The sequence below is a fragment of the Gossypium hirsutum genome, chromosome A11, assembly GCF_007990345.1.
Source record: "Gossypium hirsutum isolate 1008001.06 chromosome A11, Gossypium_hirsutum_v2.1, whole genome shotgun sequence".
In the NCBI taxonomy this organism is placed as follows: domain Eukaryota; kingdom Viridiplantae; phylum Streptophyta; class Magnoliopsida; order Malvales; family Malvaceae; genus Gossypium; species Gossypium hirsutum.
In genome coordinates this window covers 97,967,864-97,980,019 of record NC_053434.1, presented here as the reverse complement: position 1 = coordinate 97,980,019, position 12,156 = coordinate 97,967,864, and positions in this window count along the sequence as shown.

Sequence of the window (12,156 nt, the reverse complement as noted above, 5' to 3'; positions counted from 1 at the left end):
CCTACTTAAGCAAAAGGATTGATGAGTTTTAGAGTTTTAATTTCTTCTAATTTATCCAACTTTTGAGAACCTAAAACAAAAGAATGTGAGATTGCAAATGAAAGCAGCAAGGAATCGAAAGGAAAGCCAGTGTAGTGTGTTAATCAATTTTTTGCCCGTCCATCAAAGAGAAAAAAAAGAAGCCGAAAATGAAAAGAAAGGGCATGCTGATTTCTTTTTTTTTTCTAACTTTACCTCCTTTTTTTAACTCTACTGCTTTTTTTTTTGGCTGATTTTTCCTTTTTTTTAACTTTACAGCTTTTTTTCTTCTTCTTTTTTTTTTAACAAGTAAGTGTTTCAACAATTTCTGTTTTTGGCTGATTTCATTTTTTTCTCTGACTTTACCTATTTTCTTTTAACTTTACCTATTTTCATAACATATTTTTGTTACAGTATGTAAAGGGGTTGGTCCCCTTACCCACGGTGAGATACTAGGAAAAAAATGCTCGGTTATTTGAGTGTTGAGGTTTTTTTTTAGTGAGAAGAGAGTTAAAAAAAAAGAAAAATTATCAAAATAGTTAATTTTATTTGTCTCAAGTTATGTTTTAGTCACTTATGTTTGAAATATTATGTTTTATTCACTTACGTTATTGTTTTATTACAAAATAGTCACTATGCCATTAAGATTTGCTACCTCCCAAATGGCAACCCTATGTGACAATTAAAATAAGGTTTAAATGCCAACGTAGATATCTAGCTAAGTAAACTAACTGATTTTTTAAATAAATAAATTTCATTAATTGAATTTTCTGAATTAAGTAAATGAAAATGTTAATTTAGTTTCTCGAAATAATCAAAACCAATGCATCATATTAATCATTGAACTAGAAAAAAGAAGAACATTTGGTCTCCTTTTTCCTTTAGTTTTTGTTTCTATTTTGACTAAAACAATCATCTATTTGCATAGTCATCTTTGTTGAATCGAAACAGTAGAACTCAAGTTGAGTGTTTCATCAATTGGTTAGATTTTTTATTCAAAATGGATTAACAAATGATCGATTCAATGGTAGGTCGATGCATGGATTACAGTAAGTAATGGGTTTTTTGTTCTTTACCTAGATTTTGGGTTCAAATATTATGGTCTTTTTTTGCAAAAAGGTGGTCCCATCTTGTTTTTCTATATATGTGACAGATAAAAATGACATATTTTATCTTTATTTATTTGTGTATTGTGGGCAATCATCATAACAAGCAAGTATAGAGGTTGGTGCGTCCATTTCTTCTTTTTCTCTATTGTTCTGCTCTTCTCTTCTCTTCTCTGATAGTTACAAAAGAAAACGTAACTGTTATTTCTTTTTAAACTGGAGAAAATTGGGTTTTATGGCAAAATTTTGTATTCAATTTTCATAAAAAATTTTAACTTTTCTCTTTCCTAACTGGACATCCATGTTGGCATATAAAACCTATTTTAACTATTACATGAAACTGTCATTTGGGAGATAACAAATCTTAACGGCAAAATAACTATTTTGTAACAAAACGATAACGTAAATGATTAAAACGTAACATTTCAAACATAAGTGACTAAAATGTAACCTGGGACAAACAAAAATGACTATTTTGATAGTTTACCCCAAAAAAAGTGTGTTGAAGAGAGTAGAAAAAAGTTTTGTTAGTAGTAAGGTATGATTTTTTTTAAATGCGTAAAAAGCTCTCAAACTTGATTTTTTTTAAATATGTAAAAAGCTCTCAAACTTAAAAAATAAAAAATAAAAAATTAAGCTTTCCTTTTTCTTTTAGCTTTCGTTTCTATTTTGACTAAAACAACCATCCATTTTCATAGTCATTTTTGTTCAATCGGAACAGTAGAAATCAAATTGAGTACTCCATCAATCGATTGGATTTTTTGATTCAAAATGAAAAAACAAAGGATCGGTTCAATGGAGGTCCAAAAATGGATTACAATAAGTAATGGGTTTTTTCGTTCTTTACTTGAATTTTGGGTTCAAATATTATTGCCTTTTTTTCTTTTTTTGTAATTCTATCTTGTTTTTCTGTATATATGACAGACAAAAAAGACATGTTTTATCTTTATTTATTTGTGTATTATGAGCAATCACAATAACAAGCATGGATAGAGGTTGGTGCATCCATTTTTTCTTTTTCTCTATTGTTCTGCTCCTCTCCTCTCTTCTCTTCTCTTCTCTTCTCTTCTCTGACGGTAACAAAAAAAACGTAACTGTTGTTTCTTTTTAAACTAGAGATTGGGTTTTATGGCAAAAAAATTTGTATTCAATTTTCATAAAAAAAAATTAACTTTTCTTATCCTAATTGAACATCTATGTTGGCATTTAAAACTTATTTTAACTGTCACGTCAGACCACCATTTGGGAGGTAACAAATCTTAAAGGCAAAGTGGCTATTTTGTAACAAAACGATAACGTAAATGACTAAAACGTAACATTTCAAACATAAGGAACTAAAATGTAACCTGAGGCAAACAAAGATGATTAATATGTTAACTAATAACCATTTCAACTTATGTAATTTTAGATTTTGAAATTTCTATTTAAAATTATTGGTAAAAGAGATATATATCTTTATCCTTATAATACATAATTGAAAATTATAATAAAAATTAATCTGCAAATCTTATGTCTTTTTTTTTAACTTTTGACACCAAACAAATTAAATACAATTCTATTATAATATATTTTAATATCCACATTTCAAATAATTCATGTGTAAATGTATATAGAAAATTTTAAAATAAAGAGAGATTATATATATTTTTAAATTAATCTTATGATTTAAATTTTTTAGTTATATTTATTCATTTGTATATTTTATATTTATTTAATATAATGATTATTAAAATTTTGTTTTCATATAAATTAATAAAATAATTATATAATTTTTGCAAGTTAACTCACAAGTATAAATCATTAAATTACATATTTTTACATTGTGAACCTTTTTAGAATAAAATTAATAATTCACGGAATAAGAGAAAAAAAGGAAAATTAAATAGCAAATTTTATAATATAGAAATCAATAATTGTAAAATGGTAATTATAATGAATAATATTAGTATAGTAAACCATTAATAACATTGTAGTATATGATTGATAAAAGAAAATGTAAAATTAACACATGATCACTCAATTATTCGATATACTTGATTTAATTATATAATCGATATCAATTTAGTGATATTGAACATTTTGATTGTTCATTCATTAGTCAATAATGATATGACAATCTGACAATATAAAACTATCTATAAAATGTTGTATAGTATTGTCACTCATTCATTGGCAATATTCACACAATATTATAAATTTATAATAAAAAATCATTTTTAAAATATAAATTATATCTTTGGTCATTCTTTTTTTGAAAACTTTTATTTAATTCACGCAAATTTTCAAAAGATTACAACTTAATCAATAATGTTGTATTATAATTAATATTTTACTTTACTTTATGAATTTTTCGTAATTCAATTAGAATTTATTAATTGTCTATTGTAATTTGTGATAAATAATGAATTTTAATAGTTTAGTAATTGGATTTATTCAACAAAAGTTTTAATTTTAATATAAATTACAATAAAGTAAACGTTAAAATATATTTTTAATTTCCACAAAATTATTTTACAAAATTCAAATGTTTATCTAAATATTATTTCAATATATTAAAATTGTTTATCAATTGTTTTTATTTGTTCACTTTAATTTTTCTTCGTATGATTATGTTTAAAATTTTTAAAGAAAAATATTTTCAAAAAAGATTACATAAAAAATAAAAAACACCAAAGTCATTTTTTAATTTAACTCAAACAAATATATTTAATTCAAATTCTATCTCAATCAACTCGATTCAAGAAAATTTCAAATCGAGTTAGGATGATAAAATAAGATTTGTCCACTAGATAAACTTGAAATTTGTTAATTTGATTCGATTCAACCGAACGCTCACCCCTAAGTAAAACTGTAATTTATTTTCTTTTAGTTTAAAAATTATAAAGGTGTGTGGACAATGCTACATAGTATTTGGATGACAAGACAATATCACATTTTTTTCTAGCAGGTGTTTAAAAGAAAATTTTAATAGTGTTAACAATTAGAGTTGAATTTTTAAATTCAGAAAATAAAAAGACTAAATTCCTAAAAATAAAAAAAAATATAAAAACTAAATTCTAAATGCAAGAATAATACATAGACTTAAAATATATTTGAACTTTCAAAATTTATTCTATAATTTAGTTAAGAAACAAATAAGCCAAGCTTCTCCATACTAGCTTTTTTTTTTTTTTAAGTTGTGACACGTGCATGAATTTTTAATACCATATTTATATGGAACATATTTTTACTTTATTTGATACTTAATTAATATCAAAAGTGGTATTTTTCTTAGTTTATGTATTTTATTTTTCTGCTGATGTAACTTGTGATGTAATGTCCAAGGCTGTAAGATAGTAATAAAATTTTACAAAATTCGTTAAATTCTTGAATACTGATGAGGGAAGTCCGGTAGAGACTTATGATCAAATTGCAAATGATATCATAAACTTCTATACTAAACTCGTAGGTATCGATGATGTGAACTTGTTTTTCAGTGCCTTTTCTTAAAGAACTTTTACAAGTCACTTTGGATGTTGTTGCTTAGGATGAATTAGTTAGGGATGTGACTACTGAAGAAGTTAAGGTGGGAATGTTTGAGCAAGGAAATGATAAGGTCCCTAGGCCTAATGGCTATACTGCTTTGTTCTTCAAAACCACTTAAAGCATTGTAGGTGATGATGTTGTTGAGGTTGTCAGCAGCTCTTTAATTTATCCAAGATTTTGCCGGCGTTAAATTCTACAACAATTGTGCTTGTGCTTGAGTGTTCAAATCCTAGCAATGTAAGAGATTTCATACCCATTTCCTATTGCAATATTGTGTACAAAATGTATCTCCAAGATCCTGGTTAAAAAAATTACTAAATTTTTGCTCGGTTTTATTTCTCCTAGCCAAAGTGCATTTATTCATGGTAGGAGTATAATTGGCAATACTCTGATGGCTTAAGAATTTGTGAGCGGGTATAGTTAGAGAGATTTGTCACCTAAATGTTGTCTTAAGATTGACTTGCAAAAGGCCTTTGATTCTATGAATTGAGATTTCTTCATTAAGGTGCTTATTGCAATGGGATTTCCTAGAAGAATGGTGGATTGGATTAAAACTTGTATCTCTACACCTAGGTACTCCATCTCTTTAAATGGAGGATTAGTGAGTTTCTTTAAAGGAAGAAAATGAATAAGACAGGGTGGTTACCTTTTTGTCATTGCTATGAACATTCTCTTTAGAGTCTTTAGATGTAGTTGTGAAACATGTAGTTTTTAGCTTTCATCCCAAATGTCATATGGTTAGTCTTACCATCTTCATTTGCAGATGACTTGCAAATTTCTTAGAAAGATACTGTTGATTCTGTAATTGGAATTTGGTTTACATTAAAGGAATTCTATAACATCTCTGGTCTACAATTTAATGATGCTAAAAGTGAAATCTATTGCACAGGCATAGCAAAGGATATAATTCACAAATCACAAATTCACATACCTCAACAATCAAATCCACATTTTCATGCTTGTTTAAGTTATACGAACTTACCTCGATAATTGTTCGTATCTCTATTTCGAAACTTTTTCTTTTCCTCTATCTTTTTCTTTGTTCGGTACTTCCGGATCTATATAAATAAATTTAATCATCAATTCCATACATTTCACATTCAACTGAGCCCATTTCATATTCTGTGCAAAAGTACCATTTTGCCCCTAACTTTTTAATTAATTTCAATTTCGTCCCTAAGCTCGGAAATTGAAATTCATGCAATTTACTCCTTATTCCAAACTTATTCAAAATTCTAATACAATTTTTACAGCACATGCATTTCATAAATTTTAGAATTTTCCAAGAATTTTATCACTTTTCAATTTAGTCCCTACACATGTTTTCATTAAAAATCACTTTGTAAAAGTTGTTTAACTATCAATAACCTTTCATTTTCTATCATAAACTTTCAATTTCCAGCATATTCATCCATGGAAAATTTTCTATACTTTGATTTATTTTCAAATTAAACCCCCAAAAAGAGAAATTAAGCTTTCCCGATTCCAAAAATATGAAAATTACTAAAAACGGGACATAGAAACTTACCAATTTATGCCTTGAAAGCTTATTTTCTCGCTCCTAGGGTTTTTATGTATTTTTATGAAGAAGATGATATGAAATGAGTTTTTATTTCTATTTTAATCTTTATCATCTTTTAATTATTTCTATTTCCAATTTAGTCCTTATTCTTTTTCAATTTTTCCATGGATGAATCACTAAAAATATCTACATAGTTTTCATCAATGGTCTAATTGCCATATAAGGACCTCAAATTTTGAATTCCATAGCTATTTGGTCCTTATAGCTACTAGAATTCAACTTTGATAGTTTATTCAATTTCGTCCTTGATGCAATTAGACACATAATCGATAAAATTTTTCTATAAAAATTTTCATGCAACATTCTTATCATATTACCAATCATTTTATGAATTTTAAATAATTTTATTTTTTGGACTCAGATTTGTGGTTTCAAAACCACTGTTTCGATTTCACTGAAATTGGGCTGTTACAGCTAGTATTGCACATCTATTGACTCTATGTGGTAATAATTGTGCCATATCAAAATTTTGGTAGGAGATCAAAAGAAAAAAAAAAGAGAAAGTAGGATCTCACAAGTTATTATAGTCAGCCGAGTATTGATAAGTTTATTTTTTGGTCACCTAACTATTTGATTTATTTTTCTTTTGGTCGTCAATCGTTAAATGGTTAATGAAAAGATGATCCAACAGTTTTTAAAATTGATATAATAACAACTTTAACTCGCGACATTTATATATTATGTCAAGTTAGTATTGGTTCTAAAAAAATTAGCTCTAAATATTTACAAATTGTGTAATTTAGTCTTTTTTTCAATTTTACTTTTCTTTGTGATCATTTCACCTAAAAAGCCAAAAAAACAAATCTATCAACTCAATTTGATTGGAAATATACTAAAGATGGAAAAACCCAAAAATCTAAGATAACAATTTTCATTTTTTTCTCATTCTTTTATCAAAGATGGAAAAAGTAAAATTGCAAAAAATATATATATATAATGTATAAATGTTGAGGGTTAATTTTTTTTGAAATCAAGATTAAATTGACATAATGTATAAATATCGAGGAAAAAAATTACTATTATGTCAATTTTAAAAGTTATCAAGTTATCTTTTTGTTGATAATTTAATAGTTGATGATCAGAAATGAAAAACTTAAATAGTTGAATGGCCAAAAAGAAAAAATTTGAATAATTGAATACTATTTTATAACTTTTAGGTTTAAAACTAGATAAAAAAAACTACCAATATAATTTACCCTTTATGTTGACACTCTTTTCCTTTTATTGTTTGAGATAATAAGCTTTGGTAATTAGACCAAAAAGGTCTTGGCCATCGGCATGAAGACATTTGAAATTATTGAAAATTTTTATTTTATATTATAAGATAAAGTTGAAGGATATTATTGTACTTTAGCATTTAGAAACTCTTCTGAAAAGCACTCATTATTGCTATGCCATGTTTCTTTGGCCAATAATGATGTCCCCTCAGTTGTAGGTAGCTAAGAACCATAAATTCACTTTATAAAACCATTATTATGCAGTAAAATTTATTTGTAGGTACGTAAACTAGCTTTTCAAACTTAAAAATTGAAACAAGTGTTAAGGAGAGATTGGTGCGATGAATGTCGATTGCCACCCAATTGCCGGGGAACAAAATATCTACACTCATATTTAATTGTAGAGTAACTTTTTATGGTTTCCTTTTTATTTTTATTGTCATTATCTTCATCAAATTCCTCATATTCAAATATTAAATAATAATAATAAATATATGAGTAAGCTTTACGTTCAAATGTCCTTCACAAATAAAATTATTTAATCCATGAACAAGCCATGATTTAGTTCATAAAAACAGAACGATTGTTGTTTTTATCTAATTCTATAAAAATAATATTCAATTATTAAAATAGAATAGTCAAAATTAAATACAAAAATAGGCAAAGATTACAATAACAGTTGGTGCCGTCGCTTCATCAATCAACGACATCACCTACCTTTTCCCCAATCATATCGTAATAATTATCTTTTAAATGAAATAAAGAATTTTTTCAGTGTAATCACTGTAACACGATATCGGTATGTATTTTAGGTAAAATATTCGTATTTTTTGGATATATCTAAGTAAAAAAAAGTTTAATAATGCCGCCGTCATGTTAAGCGACACCAACAATATTTTTTAAACTGTTGATAAAAAATTTAAAAATTAGGAAAAGCCTGAAAAACAAAAGAAAAAGAGAATCTAACAATATGTTTGGTTCACTGAAATGGAATAGGATTGTAATCGAATAGAGTTGTAATCAGTAATTCAATTGCTTGGTTGAATGTCATGGAATAGAACTGTAATAGTATTATTTTGTTTGGTTGAATGGAATAGATTTATAATAGTATAAGGAAAAAAGATAAAATGACTGGAATACCCTTAGCAATTTTTTTTATGTAAATGATTATTATTAAATTTTAATAAGATTATTATTAAATATAATTTAATAAAAATAATATATAATTTAATAACATTCTTAATATAATTATTTTTATATTAAAATATTTAAAATATCTTATTTACTACATTTTAAAATAATACACTATTATTTAAATCTACTGCTTCTCAAGTTATCTCAATTATAGTTTACACATAACAAAGACATGGTTAGAGTAGTGCAGTTGCATGATTTATTATGATATTTAAATTCAAATCACAACCACTTGCACTATACCTGCTAGAATAGAAGGTCAAGTTTGTGATATAAAATATTGTTTCATTAAAAAAATCAAATTTAACATTATATAAATTGCAGTTTATCAACAAGCGATATGAACAACCTTGAATTTTACTTTTCTTCCTCATTATTGTCTGAATCAAAGAGATAACAAGAAACGCAAAAAACAAATTCACTTATTCTAATTCGTGTGAAGAAGTCACTTGGTTACAAGGAGATGTGAGTGAACGAAAATGTTTAAAAGAAATCTATAAGGAAAATTTGTTATGTACATCATCGAGTTTCACCATTTATGTGCGATATGAATCATTGTGTTTAGCTTTCATTCGACTATTCAACTACACCATGCGGAAGATACCTCCAATTCAATGCCCTCTTCCCACCAAGTAGAAGTCTGCAATAATTCATGATTTTGTTTGTTGGTTAGCTGATTAGATTTTCACGATGCTTAATCTCTACCATGTAATATATATATATATATATATATATATAAACCAAATTTCCCACCTTGTTTCCTTAAGTTCCATGGAATCAAATTCATCAAAAAAAAGGAGGCAAAGTGCAAAAGCAGTTGCTTTAGAGAAAATATCTCGAACCTGAGTTGCCCTCTTACCTTTTAGCATGGAAATTTTCAATTTTATTTAGTTAAGCGAGTGACTAACATGAGAAGCTGCAAATATAAGGGAATTTAGTATGCCAAGGACAAATACCTATGCGGAGGCAGATCACTTTGAATCCAGAAACTGACTGTAGATTCCATACAGTCTCTATTTTTCGACTTCTGAAACTGACGGTCTTGCCTTGGAAGCAATAGATTTTATAACAGTATCAGTTATGACCAACATTTTTCTAGGCTCATTGCTATTTGCGCTACTCAAATGTTCATGAACCGTAGCAAGCTGTGCATCTGAGGGAAGAGCTTGGAGATCAACTCCACTAAACCCTTCTGTCATATATGCTATGGCATCCAAATCGACATCACTAGCCAATGGAAACTACATTATATGTGCAAAAAAAAAGTTTTACAAAGGAAAGTAACACTAAAACATTCGATCAAGGTAGTTTCTTGTTCGATATATATGGCAAATCACATTACGCTATACTATGCTGCTTGGACTGTTCATTTATGTTCTACACATATTTGGACACAAATATACAAGTTGTTCCTCCAAATATATGAAATTTTTTAAAATTTTAAGTAAATCAGTGAGAGATGTACATCAAAATCCAACACTGACCACTTAATCCTGGTAACAAAGCAGATACATGTGGTTAAAATCATGTAATTCTAGGAAGCAATTTAACAACCTAAAATTTCAATGGTGGCGGAAATAGTAATTCGAGATCACTAAATCCGATGAGTGAGTTGAAAATTTAATAAATTAATACCTATGAGTCAAGTGTGATTATAGAATTTTTTTTTAATTAGTGAATTTTGTGATTTAAAAGAATTAATTAGGTAAATCGGGTTGAAAACGAGGTATCGAGACCTCGGATTCATAAACCGAGCCATAAATATTTTTATAAATATTTATGGAGTGTTATTGAGTTATTAGTAAAGTTTCGTTAGAAAATTTTAACGTTTGGTTAGTCAATTAATTAAAAAGGACTAAATTAAAAATAGTGCAAAATTTGGTAAAGTGATTAAATAGCTTAAGTGACTAATAAGGAGGGATTTAAAAGGCAATTAGACCCAAGTTATATGGGCTGGACTGTCTGGGCAAGAAAATCAGCAAAAAGACAAGGAGAAACAAGGGCAAAATTGAAAATTTTGCAAATTAAACATATAAAATAAAGACAAAATTGAAAAATCTAGAGATATCATCATTTTTCTTCAGCTAAAAACGCCATAGGAGGCCTGGAACAAGCTGGGTTTTCATGTTTTTGCATCATGTGAGTTTAATTCTTGCTTTTTCTTTGTAATTTTTGTGTTTTTAAGACTTTTACGACTAGGTCCTACTATTAAATTCATTTGGTTTTGATTCTATGAATGAAATCGAAAGTTTCAATGAATAAGTTCTGTAATTTTATGATGATTTAGCATGGAATTGAAGTTTTAATCTCATTATATGATGATTTTATTAAGCAATTTTAGTGGAAATTGATTTTTAGGACCTAATTATGAAAAAGTTTGGAATTAAGGTCTAATGCTGAAATTTTGATTTACAAAGGTTATGAATTAGTTTAAAGTAATAGAATAAAGTGTTAATTGAGAAAAATTGGTTCAATTGGAGGGTTAATTGAGTAGGGACTAATTGTAAAAATTGTAAACTTTGGGGTAAAAGTGTAATTTCAAAAATTAAAGTGCATAAGCTGTAAATTAGAGTAGAATTTGAATAAATACTAATGAATAAATGGAAAAATTTTATATTATAGATCAAGAAATTGAGGATAAACGAGGAAAAGAGAAAATTCCGGAATAGTTCCAGAAATCTCTACAACTACTGCAAATTGTTCCGGGTAAGTTTGTACGGTTAAATTATTAAATTTTAATATCATTTTATGAATGGTGATTAATATTTGTGTATGTTAATTTTTGAAAATAAGTAAATTATGTACAAAAGTTACGAAATTGAACTGCGTATTTCGGAGGAACGGAACGCAGGAAATAAGTACAATCGTTCAGTGAAAAAGATGAATTGACGGTAAATTACCCAAGTAAACTGAGATTCAGCATTTGTTGCGAATTCTCGTGTTTGCTTTCCGTTTAGCTCTTACGAGCTTCCGTTAACTCATATGAGTTTCAGTTAACCCTTTTGGGGTTTCAATTCAGCTCTGATGAGCTTCAGTTAGCTTTCGGGCTTCCGTTTAGCACTTGTGTGCTTCAGTTAGCCTTCGGGCTTCCGTTTAGCACTTATGTGCTTCAGCTAGACTTCGGGCTTCAAATCACGATGTACTCAAATCCGTAAGCCTTGAATGGACAAGTTGGTAAGTCGTAAATGTAACGTGTGAGAAAAGAAATGTAAGTAATGTTATTATTATTATTGAGTTCAGTTAAGTAATTTTTTTTAAAATGAGATTATGATTTACAAGATGAAAGTAACTTACTTGAAATGTCCATATGATTTAGATTTTGGAAAACTAATATTTGGTAAGATTTATAGTTAAAGCCGACGAACTTACTAAGCTATAGTCAGCTTACTTGTAATGTTTATTGCTCTTTGTAGATTAACAAGAGGGTCAGAGGATCGGACCATCACGCTCAAGTCACACTATCTCGATTTTTTCGATAGATTTTGTTATAAATACTTTAAATGGTTTATATAGC